The sequence below is a fragment of the Chrysochloris asiatica genome, unplaced genomic scaffold (assembly GCF_000296735.1).
Source record: "Chrysochloris asiatica unplaced genomic scaffold, ChrAsi1.0 scaffold00003, whole genome shotgun sequence".
NCBI lineage: Eukaryota > Metazoa > Chordata > Mammalia > Afrosoricida > Chrysochloridae > Chrysochloris > Chrysochloris asiatica.
In genome coordinates, this window is record NW_006408521.1 from 32,262,497 (window position 1) to 32,279,427 (window position 16,931).

The 16,931-nt window shown below is 40.8% G+C and overlaps 1 pseudogene; it reads left to right on the forward strand.

Annotated features, from left to right (window-relative positions):
* The first annotated feature begins 511 nt into the window (after nt 1–511).
* The window catches only part of LOC102836739, a 25,819-nt pseudogene continuing 9,399 nt past the window's right edge, over nt 512–16,931 (forward strand).

Below are 16,931 nucleotides of genomic sequence, written 5' to 3' on the forward strand. Positions count from 1 at the left end.
CATTGTCTGATAGAGTTCCAGAAGACGAGCCCCTCACATTGGAAGGCACTCACAATACGATTGAGGAAGGGCTGCCTCTTCAAAGTAAAGTTGACCTTAATGATGCGGTTGGAGTACAGCTTTCAGGACCTTCATTTGCTGACGTAGCATGACTCAAAATGAGAAGAAACAGTTGAAAACATCCATTAATAATTGGAACATGGGGCCAGTGGCAACAGCTGCTGAAGACTGAGATGTCTGGAGATAAGGGCCAGTAGGACAACCTGGGAGGTTTGGGATCGCGGACCCCACAAGGTGGAGGGAGTCTTGAAAAAGCCAGATCCCAGGGCTCCGAGACGACTTTTTGTCAACTGCTGCATGTTCCAAGGCTCACGACCCCAATCATGCTCCTAAAGATGACTGCCCTTTCTTGTTGGTAAGGAAGCCACATCAGATTTGGGCTCAAGACCTTTTGGACAGTTGAAGATTGTCGTCTTCCAGCGTGGGGCAGAAAAACTGCAGTACCAGAGAGATGGATGAGACTGTTGCCGAGTTTATCAAGAGGATTGTCTTGAGAATCTCAATGGCAGAAATGATGACAATCCTAAAGACATGGGACTTTTTTTCTGAATATCAACTGCAGACCATAAACTTCAGGCAGAGAAATGAACCCCTTATGCACAACTTGGCTCTACTCTGTGAGGAGAAGTGTGCAAGTTTCAATTACGTGGCCGTTTTGGACATCATTTATAATCAAGTTTATCGGCACCAGAAACTTTGGGATGTTTTTAAGATGAGTAAAAAATAGGTGGAGACACTGACCCTTTTGATGTGGACCACTTCAAATGTTCATTTACAAAAATTCTTCAGAGAGCATTAAAAAAGTGAGACCATTTGGGTGGTCAATGATACATGGAGGAGACTGTAACCATGGCAATGAAACGATATATGATTGGATGAATATAAAGCTAATGTTCTCCCATGTAAACTGTCACATAATTCACAATAAAACATTTTTTTTTTTTAAATGTGACAGTCAGCTTCAGAGATGGTGAGGAGAATGCAGTGTGGATTTGAATTGCCTAGGGAACTCACCATACGAAACCAAACCAGTACAAAGATACTTATGTGGTGTGTTCTCCTCAGACTCCGTATATGTTCATCTCGTTCTCCAGGTTGAAGAGGAATTTACCCCTCCTCAGTCAGGCACTGGCAATTGTCACCAAACACCATCAAATTGTGAAAGTGGACTTCTGGAATCGCTATCTGTCCTCTCTTAAGGCTATTGTTTTTAAACAGTATAATCAGGTCTTTGAAACTCATAATTCTATTTCACCTCTACAGCAAAGAAGCCTGTGGCTCAATACAAATATGGATTTAAGGATCATTCATGAAAACCAAAAGAAAGAGTCCTAAAAGTGACATAAGAAATATTTGGAGACTACCTTCAGTGGGTACGAATCGAGCTGTAAACCGCAAGGTCAGCAGTTCGAAACTACCAGCTGTTTTGTGGGAGAAAGATAAGGCTTTCTGCTCCTGTAAAGATTTACTGCCTCAGAAACCCTGTTCAGGGTCGCTTTGGGTTGGAACTGACTCAATGGCACTTAACAATAACAACAACCCTCAACCAACACTAGAATTTGCACAATATGAGCTTGAGACCAAGTTCAAAAGTGACTTCGGTGCCAGCATCTTGGCTGACAGAGAAGAACCCCTTAGACGCCTGATAAAGTTCTCTAGCCCATACCTCATGGCGCCGGTATTGCAGACGCACCACTTTCTCAGCAAGGGAATGAATTATTTTTAAATTACAGATAAATGAGGTGTGTGTGGTTTTATGAGACCAGCAGCCCCTTGACGATATTGCACATACCTTTCAATCTGTGGCTGATTGGGTCCCTTCCGTCCATCAATTGTCTTTTACACATTAGACCTTGGTATGGAAATTTTAGAAATGTATATATTGCTTTAGGGACTCCTTCTCCTGATCTTCCCCAATTATCCTGAAAAGCATCGCAAATGTATGGGCATTTGAGATGTGAAGGGATATATATATATATAGATATATTCCTCTATTCTACTTTTCCTCAACCTTGGGGAGATCTTGTTCCAATTGCTGACTCTCAGAAAGTATCTTTCTCTTAAGCTTTGGATCACAGAAAAATGGAAAATTTCCACCAACTTTTGGAAGTCCCCACATATATTCATTCATTCAGAAAGCTGCACCAAGAAAGCACACCTAGCTCAGACATTCTAGGAGTAACATAAAATTGGTCCATTCCAAGGCTAGAGTTGGGTCATTATGTTATTATTGCAGGAAGCAGCATATCCAATTATTCCGTTCCATAAAATAATTATTTCCTTATAACTATATAATTCTTAATCCACTCTGTTGTATAGATGACATTAAAATGGATTATTATACTGATTTGTGAATAAAGGTATTTAAAAGCTGCTCTAAAAAGATAATTGGAACATGGGATGTACAAAGTATCATTCAAAGCAAATGGGAAGTTGCCAAAGTGAAGTGGAATGCTTGGAGATTGATGTCCTAGGCATTAGTGAGGTGAAATGGACTGGTATTGGCCATCTTGTATCAGACAATCATAATCTCTATTATGCTGGCTGGGAATGACAAACTGAAGAAGGACTGTGTCACATTCACCCTCGGAAAGAACATTCATGATCTATCCGGAAATACAATGCTGTCAATGGTAGGATAATATTCATAGGCCTTCAAAGAAGACCAGTTAATAGGACTATTATCAGACTTACACATCAACCACTAATGCCAAAGATGAAGAAATTGAAGATTTATTTTTACCAATGTTTGCAATCTGAAAATGATCAAGCATGCAACCAAAATGCATTGATAATTACTGGTGATTGCAATGTGAAAGTTAGAAACAAAGAAGGATTAGTAACTGGAAAATATGGCCTTGATGACAGAAATAATGCGGATCACATGACAGGATTTTGCAAGACCAGGAACGTGTTCATGTCAAATATCTTTTTACTACAACATAAACAGTGACAATACACAGGGACTTCTTTGCTGATGAAATATACAGGAGTCAAATTGACTACATCTGTGTCAAAAAAAAGTGGAAAAGCTCAATATCATTACTCAGAACATGACCAAGGGCCAACTACAGAACAGACCATCAGTAGCTCATATGCAAGTTCATGTTGAAATTAAAGAAAATTAAAACACGTCCAAAACAACCAAAGTATGACCTTGATTATGTTCCACCTGAATTTAGAGCTCAAAAATATATTTGACACATTGAATATTAATGACCAAAGACAAGTGAGTTGTGGGATGACATCAAAAGCATGATACATATAGAAATAAAAAGATAATTAAAAGACAGGAAAGACCAAAACAAATGTCAAAAGAGGCTCTAAACCTTGCTCTTAAATGTAAAATAGTTAAATCAAAAGGAAGAAATGATGAAGTAAGGACTGAACAGAATATTTCAAAGAGTGACTTAAGAAGACAAATTAAAGTATGGAGTTAGCGAGTCAAATGGGAAGAACATATTCAGCTGAAAGAACTGAAAAAAATAAACATTCAAGTCTTGCACAATATTGAAAGATTCTATGGGCAAAATAGTGAACAATACAGGAAGCATCAAAAGAAGATGAGCGGAATGCACAGCATCCCTGTACCAAAAAGAACTGGTCCGTGTCCAACCATTTCTGGAGGTTGCATGGGATCAAGAACTGATGGTACTGAGGGAAAAAGTCTAAGCTGCACTGAATGTATTAGCAAAATATCCAAGGCTCCAGGAATTGATGGAATACAAATTGAAATGTTTCAACAAACAGATGCAATGCTGGAAGAACTTATTTGTCTATACCAAGAAATTTGGAACACAACTAGCTACCTGGCCAACTGATTGGATGAACTCCACATAGGTGCTTATTCCAAAGAAATGATATCATGGAATGCAGAAATTATCAAACAGTAGTATCATTAATATCTCATCCAAGTAAAATGATGCTGTTGTTGGTAAGTGCCATGGAGCCAGTTCCAACTCATAGTGACCCTGTATAGGGTTTTTGAGGAGCGTCTGGTGAGTTTGAACCGCTGACCTTGTGGTTCAAACAGACCCTACGGTGGAGGGTGGAATGGAAATAAGAACCACAGGGAGGAAGTGTAATAACAGTTGTTACATTGAGATGAAACAAAGTGTAGGATTTGCAGAATGTGAAACTGACGACCTGGTCTGTGCACCTGCATTCAAGTCACAAGAAAGAGTTTCCAAAAAAAAAAATATTGGACGAAGTACAGCCAGAATGCTAATTAGATGGTGACTTCTAGTCATGTACTCTGGACATATTATCGGGAGAGTTCGGTCTGGAGAAAAGCATCATGCTTGGTAAAGTGGACAGTCAGTGAAAAAGAGGTAGATCCTCCATGAGATGGATTGTCACAGCAACTGCAACATGGGAATGATGATGAGGGGGGCACAGGACTGGCCGGTGCTTTGTTCTGCTGTCCATAAGATTGCTGTGAGTTGAAAAGGTACCTAACAATATTGACAACAATAATAGTTGTATATAGCAGTACAATTGCTTTTTGGATGCTTATCTTGTATCCTGTGACCTCATTCATTTATTCCAAGATTTGTTGGCAGATCGTCATCTTTTAGGTAAACAATCATGTCATATGCAAAGAGGGGCAGTTTTACTTCTTTCTAAATTGATGTACAGGTTTAATGCAATTTCTTTCAAAAATCAGGCAAGAGTTTTCCTTTTAAATAAATTTCTTTTAAATTTTAAATGAAAAAGCAAAGGAAGATCATTGCTCTACCACTTGTCTGTTGCTTTGTTGTGCTGTGGTGGTTTGTGTGTTGCTGCAATGCTGACAGGTGTGCCACCAGTATTTTAAATACCAGCAGGGCCCTCCAGCCCTGGTTTCAGCAGAGCTTCCAGACTAAGACTGAATAGGAAGAAGGAGAGGAGGACTGCTTCTGAATGTTTAGCCACTGAAAGCCCTATGACTAGCAATAGGGCATTACCAGATAGAGTGCCAGAAGATGAAAACATTATGAATAGCACCAGAATATTGACAGCTATAGTGCCGAAAGATTAGTCCCTCAGATTGTAAGGCACTAAACATAACCCAACTGGGGAAGAGCTGCCTTCTCAAAGTAGAGGTGACCACGATGATGCAAATGGAGTAAAGCTTTTGGAACCACCATCTGCTGGGGAAATAGCTGCAAACATCCATGATAATCAGAACATGGAATAGATGAAGTATGAATCTAGGAACATTGGAAGCTGTCAAAAAATAAAATGAAACACATAAAGATCAGTATCCGAGACATTAGAGAGCTGAAATGGACTGGTATTGGACATTTTGAATCAGATAATCACATGGTTTACTATATGGGGAATAATAAATTTAAGAGGAATGGCAACACATTAGTTAAAACAAAAACAAAAACAAAAACATTTCAAGAGCTATCTTGAAGTACAGTGCTATTTCTCATCGGATAATATCCATGCTTCTACAAGGAAGTCCTGGTACGGTGCTTTAGGATAAACACCAGCTGCTAACCACAAGGTCGGTGGTTCAAACATACCAGTCACTTCTTGGAAATCCTGTACAGGGTCACTACATGTCAGAATTGACTCGATGGCAGTTAACAACAAGGAAGATCAGTTATTACCACTTTTATTAAAATTTACACACCAACCATTAACGCCAATGATTTGAAAGTGAAGATTTCTACCAACTTCTTCAGTCTGAAATTGATGAAATACACAGTCAAGATGCATTGATAATTACTGGTGTTTGGGATGTGAAGGTTGGAAACAAAGAGGTAGTTGAAAATATGGCCTTGGGTATAGAAATGATGCTGGAAAAGACATGATAGAATTTTGCAAGACCAAAGACTAATTCATTAAAAAGATGATGATACACCAGATGGAATACACAAGAACCAAGTTAACTACATCTGTGGGAGGAGACAGTTGAAAAGCTCAATATTAGCAGCCAAAACAAGACCAGGGGCCGGCAGTGGAAGAGACCATACATTGCACATGTGAAAATTCAGACAGATATTGAAGAAAAATTTAAAAAGTCTAAAAGAGCCAAAAGTGTACCTTGAATATTGTTGTTAAGTGTGATCCTGTGTAGGGCTTGCAAGGTGCAGCTCTTTTGGGCTTGTTTTCACTGGAAAATATGCCCTTGGATTATTTTTATATGAAGAAGAAAGTGCCATCAGGACTGGAAGAAGACTTATAAGCGACCTGTGATATGCAGCTGATGCAACCTTGGTTTCTAATGAAAGCAAAGAGGACTTAAAATACTTACTGATGAAGACCAAAGTCCACAGCCTTCAGTAAGAATTGCACCTCAATGTAAAGAAAACAAACATTCTCACAACTGGACCAGTAAATAACACCATGATAAATGCAAAAAAGATTGAAGTTGTCCAAGACTTCATTTAGTTTGGATCCATTTCAACACTCATGGAAACGGCAGTCAAGAAATCAAATGATGTATTATTGCATTAGGCAAATCTGCTGCAGAAGACCTCTTTAAAGAAGAACGACATCAGTTTAAAGACTAAAGTGCCTCTGATCCAAGTTATCATATTTTAATAGCCTCATATGCTTATGAAAGTTGTGCGATGATAAAGGAATCTTGAAGAAGCACTGATGCATTTGAATTATGGAGAAGAATAAAGTACCATCAACTGCCAGAGGAAGAAACGTATCTGTGTTGGGAGAAATACAGCTAGAATTCTCCTTAGAATCGAGGATGGCAAGGTTTCAACATATTAGCAGGAGAGACCAGGCCCTAGAGAAGGACATCATGCTTGGTAAAGTGGGTGGTCAGTGAAAACCAGGAAGCTCCCAAAGGAGATGCATTAACACAATGGTAACAACACTTGTGAGGATGGGACAATTTTCGTTCTGTTCTGCTATGAGTGGGAACTGACTCAAGGGCATCTGACAACAACAACAATCCATTGCCTTCCTATAGGTCTAACTCATAGCTACCCAATGTCCAATAGAGTGTGCAAGGCTCTAAGGTACAGGGAAGCTGACAATCGTATCTTTTTCCAGTGGAGTGGCTGGTGATATTGAACCAAAGTCCTTTTGGTTAGCAGCCAAGCATTTAGCACACTACAGGTCTCCTTAAAACAGCTAAAACAATTTTGAATAGAATGAAGTTGAAGAAAGCAATCAACCTCATTTCAAGATTTATATAAGCAGTGTTGGTGGCACAAGGGGACCCATGTGAGCGCTGCTTCCTAGGGCCTTGACCTCCTCTCTTTGCTCCTGCTATTGAAAACCTGAGTTTGGCTGCTGCTGAATGTTTGTTTTGGTGCTATATTTAGTTCCTGCTTTGCTCTGTCTTCCACACTTGAGTGGTTTCCCAAGAACCACCAGCTCCTCTAGGTCCCAGTGTGTTCCTGATTCTGACTTGTGAACTGATGAGTGGGTCATGGCCACTGAGAGGGGTGGGTGGGTGTTATCTGTGGTTTATCAACTTCTCTACCTGGCAACAGTTCACGCGACTTGGGGCCATTCCTGAGGATCCTTCCTGCCCTTCCTTGAAGCTGGGCTCTTCTGAGCTGCAACCCCCATCCTTTGGGTAGCTTCTCCACTTGGTTTCTTTACTCAGAGTCCCCTTTCCTGCTTCTCTAGTTTCCAAACGTTTCCTTAGGTAAGTTCCCACCCCATCCTCGTCATTAGGTTTGGACTATAGATTTGAACTACTGAGGCATTGTTGTTGTTGTTGTTATGTGCTGTGGAGTCGGTTCTGACTCATAGCGACCCTGTACAGGGTTTCCGAGGCTGTCAATCTTTACGGGAGCATAACGCCTCATCTTTCTCCCGCAGAACAGCTGGTAGTTTCAAACTGCTGACCCTGAGGATAGCAGCCTGATTCGTAACCACTATGCTACCAGAGCTCCTTCCTAGTTTATAAACAAGACATTGACCCAGGGTCTGTCCCCTTTGGAGGACTCTGGGGACAGAACTGCTCAGAGTCAGCATTGAGGGCAATCACTGCTGTCAATTCTATGACGTTGTTTGCATTTGAACTATGAACTCACTGTGGGGAATGAAAGGTTTGAATTTTCATAAAGGAAAGCCAGGCGTCATTGAATTATACTTGGGAGGGTGATGCTAACGGGTCTAATAACAATTTGTTAAGTGCTTATTATGTGCTCAGTATCAGTATATTATCTAACAGATCCTCAAACAAGTTGAGATAGGTACTATAGGTATCTGCATTTTACAAACAGGTAAAGCAAAGCTCAGAGGGCTTAAGAAACTTGCCTAAGGTCACACAGCTAGTCAAGGCAGAGCTAGGATTTCAGCTTGGCCCTGTGTGAATCCATCCATATTCATTGTGTCTGATACACACACACTGCAGTGTCCCTGAAGAACACATGACGTCTCTGCCTTTTCTGTCTTCTCCCCAACACACCTACCCGCATCTAACCACCTCTTTGCTTTCTCTATTCACCCTTTCCTCTTCCCGGCTTCACTTTTCTGATTTTCCCAGCCCTAAGTGCTGGTATGGTGCCTTAGGATAGGCACTCGACTTCAAGGTTGGTTTGAACTCACTAGCCACTCCTTGGAAACCCTATCCAGGGTTCCTATGATTTGGAAATGACGTGATGACACTTAACAACACCAGTTCCTGCTTTATCTCGATCTTAGACCTCCAGTGGTATGCTCCGGGTACAGTTCAGCTCTGCCTGGGTGTCTGATTCTGGTCAGGACTAGGGTTACGTATTACTGTCATTGGTACTTAGAGTTCCTCAGTGATATTGAATCCCTTAGTTAAGTCTACTAAGTGTCCAGGGACATCTGTTTAAAGTCCACTTTAAGTTGTATTCCTGGGAGGGCATCCCTGAAGACATCAGTATTTGAGTATGAATTACTCTCCTGTGTATAAACTTGGCTGGGAAAGGACAGAACGAGAAGCAGTGGGAACACACATGAGAAATCACGAGCAATGGAAATCCTCTCTAAGCATATACAGGTTCTAGAACTCAGATTGGCCATTGGTTTGGGTCAAGAAAGGGCCAAATGCAGGGAGCTAAGACCTGTAACTAGATGGAGGTGAACTAAGATAACAGGTGCCCCCCTTTCTATCTGGGGTGGGGGGCTCTTTACAGTTTGCTGAGTGTCTCCGTCCCTGTAAATTGTCTCCTTTTGTCCTTACACCCAGTGAGGTGAGTTCTCTTTCTCTCTTATAACCATAGACTAGTTAAAATCTGCTAGCAGTGGTAGAGCTAAAACTAGACTTTAAGTTGGCTAATGTCCTTGTCTCTACCTCCTCTAGAAAATTCCCTGCATGTCATTTCCAACTCATGTATTACCAAGTAAAACTGCGCTTTAGTATTTTCTTGGCTGTCATCTTTGTGGACATAAACCACCAGGCCTTTCTTCTGTGGTGCTGCTGGGTGGTTTTGAACTGCCAACCTTCAAGTTAAAAATCAGGCACAAACCATTTATATCTGTTGTTGTTATTAAGTACTGTTGAATTGGTTCCAACTCACAGTGACCCTGTATAAAGTTTTCAAGGAGTGTCTGGTGAGTCTGAACTTCCGACCTTGTGGTTCACATTGGCCCTGCAGTCCAGTGTTTTATCCTACAGCATTACATTAGGAACCTTTACTTCAACTATATAAGTCTTATATTTTCAGGTACTGTGTTAAAATTGTGCATATACTTTTTCATTTGCTTTTTGAAATAACCCTATGAGGAAGATGTTAGGATACTTTATTTAAGATTGGAAAACTGTGGCTAGGTGAGATTCAATAACTTCATCAGGGTCACACTGCCAATAGGAGCTGATGGTGACATTTAAAATCAGGTCTGGCTGACTCAAAGTCAGTGCTTCTAACTGGTAAGTGGCATGTGTTATGGCGGCCATGAAAGTAGATCGCTCTCCACTAGTTAGCTAACTGTCACCATGCCACTACAAGGTCCTGCTGTCTACATGTTGCTCCGAGCCAGTGACAGGAAGACAGGGCATTCCTCTGATGGCAACTTTGACTCAAGGAGTCCATATCAGCCTTGCCAGACTTAGAACTGTTTTATAAAGGAAGACTCTTCTACTCAACCTTCCCTCTTTCCATCACAACTGTCAGACCTGCATCTCCGTCTGATGACTCCTCCCCTTCTCCCTCAGAGCCATCTTCCCGCATCTATTATCTTTGCACATCCTGGTGTCGGGCTGTGGGTTAATGCACTGGATTGCAAAGTTGGTTTGAACTGCAAGGTCGGCAGTTCAAGCTTACTAGCCACTTCTCAGAGTGGGTCACTATGAGTCGGAACTGACTTAATGGCATTTAACAACAACACATTGAATCTGTGTGCTGACTTGACTTCAGCTAACAATTTTCTCTTGGTGTCTGCTTTTTCAAGAACTGGGATTAACAAACATGCCCTTCTCACCCCCTCCTCTGTTTCTGTCTTTAGTGGGTCAGGTCAGAACTTGAGTAATAAGGTTGAGGAGACACAAATGGCTTCCTCCTGGCATTCTTTTTTAAAAATCATTGTGAAAAATATTACACAGCATTTGCAATTTTAGTGCTTTTCATGTATTGTGGTGTTGGAGGAGAGTATTGAAAGTGCCATGGGCTGCCAAAAGAACCAACAGATCTGTGTTGGAAGAAGTGCAGCCAGAGTGCTCCTGGGAGGCAACGATGGCCAAACTTTGTCTCTCATGCTTCAGACATATTGTCAGGAGGGACCAGTCGCTGGAGAAGGGTCTATCATGTTTGGTAGGGTGGAGGGTCAAAGAAAAAGAGGAAGACCCCCAGAGAGATGGATTGGCAAAGTGGTAGCATCAACGGGCTCAAGCGTGACAACAATTGTGAGGTTGGCTCAGGACTGGGCAGTGTTTTATTCTGTTGTGCATAGAGTTGCTATGAGTCAGTACTGACTCCATGGCACCTAGCAACAGCATGTAGTGACATGTGACACTATGGGACAAAGCGCTGAATCGAAAGGTCAGTTTGAACCATAATGTTGGCGATTCAAACTCACCAGCCAATCCTTGGAGACCCTATACAGTGTTGGCACTGACCCCAAAGAACACAACAACAACAATTACATTAATTATGCCATACAACCATTACCAATATTGTTTCAAATTTTCCATCACCATATATTGAAATCTTCCTAAACAATGACTCTCTTTTCCCTTTTTCCTCCAGCCTTACTGTTTACTAGTAACCAGGAGTAACCTTTTGCTCCTGGCTTTCTTGTGTGGAGGTGGTTGGTGTGTGAGATCTAGCTGGATCTAGTCAACTTTTGGAGCTTTGGGACTTTCTGAGATGGTCCAGTATTACTTCTATTGAAACACTCATTTCTCTTGACTTTGTTAACCCTTTGGTTTGCCTCCAAACCACTTATGCTGCCCCTCCTTAGTCCTTCTGTCTCCCCTGGCCCATCCCCTCACCAATGCCAAGGGCATCAGTTGAATTTTATCATTTCTCTTACTGTGAAGAGACACACTTTCCTTGAAGAAATGCAGCATTGCATTTAGTCATTGTGGACAATAAGACTAAAACCTACTTTCCTTCAAACCTTCCTTCCCAAATGCATCCACCTCATGAGACTTACACTCTCCTTTTCTTTTGAAGACATGGCTGGGGGGAAATGTCCACAAAGTTGCTGATGACTTTCAGAAGCTTAATGAGTATGTGCTTCCGGGATGTTGTTAACTTTCCACTGTTGACGTCTTCAGTCTGAAGCAGAGTCAGGCTACTTGAACGTGGGTCTGGAATTCACCCGTCACAGTTGTTTCTTCCTTCCTAGCGGATGATATTTAGAGATGAAGGACACCAGCAGTGAAATCACCAATCTCCAGAACTTACCAGGCTGGTGAGAAAGCCCCAGATGGACCCAAAGCACCCCCAGCATTAGTCCTGAGAGTGCGTACCTTAGACAGATGCAGCAGAAGAAGAAAACTGGCTGTTGAACAACACAGACCTGAATGTAAATCCTGTGTCTGCTAGGTGAGTAGTGTGATCTGGGCAGGAACGTAGTACAGACACTCTGTAAACCCTCGACTTTAGTGTCAAACTCCTAGTTCTGTCTCTCATGAACTGCTCTTTCCAACCTGTAAAATGGGTATAAAGTGAGACCTCACAGGTGCGTTCAGAGAACATTTAGAGCCAGTCTGTGTGAGAACTTGTTTTAAGTGCTTTATGTACATGTCATGCAATCTCTCAAACCCCGCATCACCACCCACCCCATTTATAAATGAGGAATGGAAACAGAGAGAAGTGAAATGATTTGCCCATCGTCACAAAGCTGGTAGTTGGTAGGGTTGGAATCTGAACACAGGTAATTTAGCTTACAAGTAAAGACTCTTAATCACTATACAAGAATGCTGGTGGATCTTTAGCAAACAGCTGGTTCAGAGCTAGTGCTCAGTATATGTGAATTTTCATCATTATCATCATTGTCTTCTCTACCATAAATACTTCACCTACTAAGTTTGTTTCTCAAGCTATTTACTGGCAACAAGAAAACCTAATTTGGCAGACTTCAATGAAGCTAAAGAAAGTCCCTTCCTTCCTCTGTCTTGTCTTCTGTCCCTTCCACTTTTCTTTCATCAAAAGCCTTTGGTGACTTTATGGGTAGAATCCTTAATGTCACTACCTACAACTATGGGTAAGATGGCCACCACTCCCTTACCATCACCTTCTTCGGGGTTTTGTTGGTTTTACTTGTTAAGCATTTAACTGCCCTTGGATGACAATCGTTTCACATAGATGCTGTTTGATATGTAACCTAATCATGATTTTGTTTCAACTTGATCTTCTTTAAGACGTTCACAATAAGATGAATGGGATAGCTTTCTTGCTCTGTTGTTGTTGAAAACCAATGAGTATATTTTCAATTCATAGTGACTTCATGTGACAGAGTACAAATGCCTTATACTGTTTTTGGGGCTGTAGATTTTCCTCCTATGGAGTCACTGGGTAAGCTCAAACTGCTAACTGTTCTCTTGTTGTTGTTAGATTCTGTTGAGCCAGTTCCAAATCATAGAGACCCTCTGTAAAACAGAATGGGACACTTCCTGTTCTGTGCCATCCTCACAACTGTGAAATTTGAAGCCATTGTTGCAGCCACTGTTTCAATCCATCTTATTTGGGGTCTTCCTTCTTTTAAATGCCCCTTCCCACACACAGATGATGTCCTTTTCAAAGGATTGGTCCTTCCTGATAAAATGGCCAAAGTATGTGATGGTAAAGTCTTGCCATCACCATCTTTGATTCACAGTAGCATTCTGGGTACATGTCTTCTAATGCAGGTTTGTTTGTTCTTCTGACAGTTGACAGTACTTTCTTTGACAAGATGACAATTCAAATGCATCAATTCTTCTCTTGTCTTTCTTATTAACTGTCCAGCTTACACATGCATATGAAGCAATTGAAAATACTATGGGTTGAGTCAGGTACACCTTAGTCTTCAAAGTGACGTCTTTGCTCTTTAACACTTTAAAGGGGTCCTTTGCAGCAGATCTGCCCACTGCAATATGCCAATTGATTTCATGACTACTTCTTCCATGAGAGCTGATTGAGAATCCAAGTATGTAAAATGAAATCCCTGACTGTAATCTTTTCTCCATTTATCATAGTGTTATTAGTCCAGTTATGAGGATTTTTGCCTTATTTAATTGAGTAGTAATCCATCCTGAAGGCTGTAGTCTTTGATCTTCATGAACAAGTCCTGATACCACATTTTTTTTCTTAAAGTCCAGTTTCTCAGATACTTGCTCAGTATACAGGTTGAATACATATAGTGAAAGGATACCAAGTGCCTACCTTTCCTGATTTTAAACCATACTGTAAGTGTGCCCTTGTTCTGCTCTAAGGACTGCCTCTTGGTCTATGTACAGGTGAGCACAATTAAGTGTTCCATAATTCCCATTCTTTGCAATGTTTTCCATAGTTTGTTATGATACGAACAGTTGAATGTCATTGCATAGTCATTAAAACACAAGGAAACATCTTTCTGGTATTCTCTGCTTTCAGCTAAGATCCATCTGATGTCAACAATGATATCCCTGGTTCCATGTCCGCTTCTGATTCTGGCTTGAATTTCTGATAGCTCCCTGTCAATGTACTGCTGCAAACATTTTTGGATTATTTTCAGCAAAATTTTACTTGTGTGTGATATTAATGATATTGTTTGATAATTTCCTCATTCAGTTGGGTCACCTTTCTTTGGAATGGGTACACATATGGATCTCTTCCAATCAGTTGGCCAGGTTGCTGTCTTCCAAATTTCTTGGCAGAGACTAGTGAGTACTTCCAGAACTGCATCGGTTTGTTGAAACATTTCAATTTTTATTCTGACAATTCCCGGAGACTTGGTTTTTTATTTTTTATTTTTTAATGTTTTATTGTGAATTATATGATAGTTTACATGTTTACATGAGAGAACTTTAGTTTTACATTCATTCCATCATACATCATTTCATTGCCATGGTTCCAATCCTCTTCATGCATCATCAACCGACCAAAGGGCATATCCTAGAAACCACCCCCCTCCCCCCCAGTCTTCGGCCCACAGGCCCTCTTCTTCTCTGGATCCAAAGTGCCCAGCCGCTTCATCACTCCACATCATCGTCTCTGTCTCCATCTCAGGGATCTCTGGTTCTCTGGGTAGGGTCCCGCTCTTGGCTCTTCTCCGTTGATGGTCCTATAAACCCTAGAGACTTGGTTTCTGCTAATATCTTCAGTGCCGTTTGGACTTCTTCCTTCGATACTATCAGTTCTTGTTCATATGCTACCTACTGAGATGCTCCAATTTAGACCAATTCTTTTTGGTACATTGACCTTCCTTTTTTGAAATGATTCATGCATCATTCAATATACTACCCATGTTGTTGTTAAGTGCTGTTGAGTTGATTCTGACCTACAGTGACCCTGTATAGAGTTTCCAATAAGCCACTGGTGGGTTTGACCCACCGACCTTGTGGTTTGTAGTCCAGTGCTTATCCTACAGTGCCATACAATCCTTCAATATTGAAAACTGAGACTGGAATTGTTTTCTTCAGTTTTTTCAGTGTCAGAAATGCTGAGTATATTCTTCCCTTGTAAATGTCTATCTCCAGGTCCTTGTACATTACAATATTTTACTTTGTCTTCTCAAGCTACCCTTTGAAATTTTCTGTTCAGTTCCCTTACTTCATCATTTCTTCCATTGGCTTTATATTCAAGAGCAAGTTTCAGAGCCTCTTCTGACATCCATTTTGGCCTTTCCTTTCTATCTGTTTTATAAATGACAGTTTGTTTTTTTCTTGTATGATGTTCTTGAAGTCATCCCCCAACTACTCTGGTCTTTAGTCATTAGTATCTAATACATCACAACTGTTCATAAGATGGTCTCTAAATTTAGGTGGGATACACTCAAGGCTATTAGTTTGGTTCTCTTAGACTTGTTTTAATTTTCTTGAGCTTTAGCCTAAACCTGCATATGAGCAATTAATGATCTGTTCCAGTCGGCTCCTGGTTTTGTTCTGACTAATGATATTGTGCATCCCCAAAGTCTTTCCCCACAGATGTAATAAATTAGAATCCTTGTATTCCATCCAGTGAGGTCCATGTGCACAGTCACTGTTCATGTTGCTGATAAAATATATTTGCAATGACTAAGTTACTGGTCATGCATAATTCTATCATGCGATAGATTTCCAGCCTTCCAGGCCATATTTTCCAACAACTGATCCCTTCTCTTGATCTCCAATTTTTGCATTCCAATCACCAGTAATTATCAATGCATCTTGATTGCATGTTGATCAATTTCAGCCTGAAGAAATTGGTAGAATTCTTCAATTTCTTCATCACTGGTGGTTGGTGTGTAAATTTGAATAATAATGGTATTAACTGGTCTTCCTTATAGGAATGTGAATATCAACCTATCATAGACAGTATTGTATTTCAAGATAAATCTTGAAATGTTCTTTTTGATTATAAATGTAATGATTTTCTTTTTAAATTGGTCATTTCTGGCATAGTAAAACTTATAATGGTCCAATTGAAAATGACCAATACCAGTCTGTTTTGGAAAACTAATGCCTAGGATATAGATCTTTGTGGTGTTTTAGGGGAAAAAAGAAATGCTATATTCAAAGATATAAATATTATTGTTGTTGTTAAGTGCTGTTGAGTTGGTTCCAACCCATAGTGACCCTGTATAGGGTTTCCGAGGAGCAGCTGGTGAGGTTGAACCACTGACCTTGCAGTTCAAATGGCTTTGCAGTGGGGCGCATTAACCACAGCACCACACCAGGACTCCCTTATAGAGACTCTTTATTTGATTAAGTCTTAAATAAGAATAAACACAAGGCAAACACAAACACAGATCACTCAAGTGAGCGTATTAACAGACACCATGATGAGTTTCCAAAGTTCCATCTCCACATGGAAGCCTGATATAGCGCACAGAGAACAAAGGGGTCTCTGCCCACAACCATGACTGAGGGCTGCAGCCATGAGTCACATATGCATGCTGGGCCTACAGCCAGCAGGGAGGGGACTATTTCAGATAGGAACACTTACAGTCAGTCTATGAGGTTCTCAAGGTATAGCATTACAACTCTGGGACCATTCAGGGATGTCTCTAGCAGTGTTCATGTGAGGGAAGCGGCCTAAAACCCACCTTGAAATATATTCTATTCCCAGCTCTGGCAGTTCATCTGTCAGAGGTACATGAGGAACTCAAGAAAAATTGGCATCTGAACACTTGAGCCTAGACACAATATGGAATTAAGCTCTGCTAAGCTGGAGTCGTTCACAGACAAATGCCTTGAGATTTCATGTTCTCCAGTGTTGTATTCCATTTCATTTATCCTAGGATAATTTCAATGATCCTAGGTTCATACTTAAGGAGCTCTGGTAGCGTAGTGGTTATGAATTGGGCTGAGAACCTTAAGGGCAGCAGTT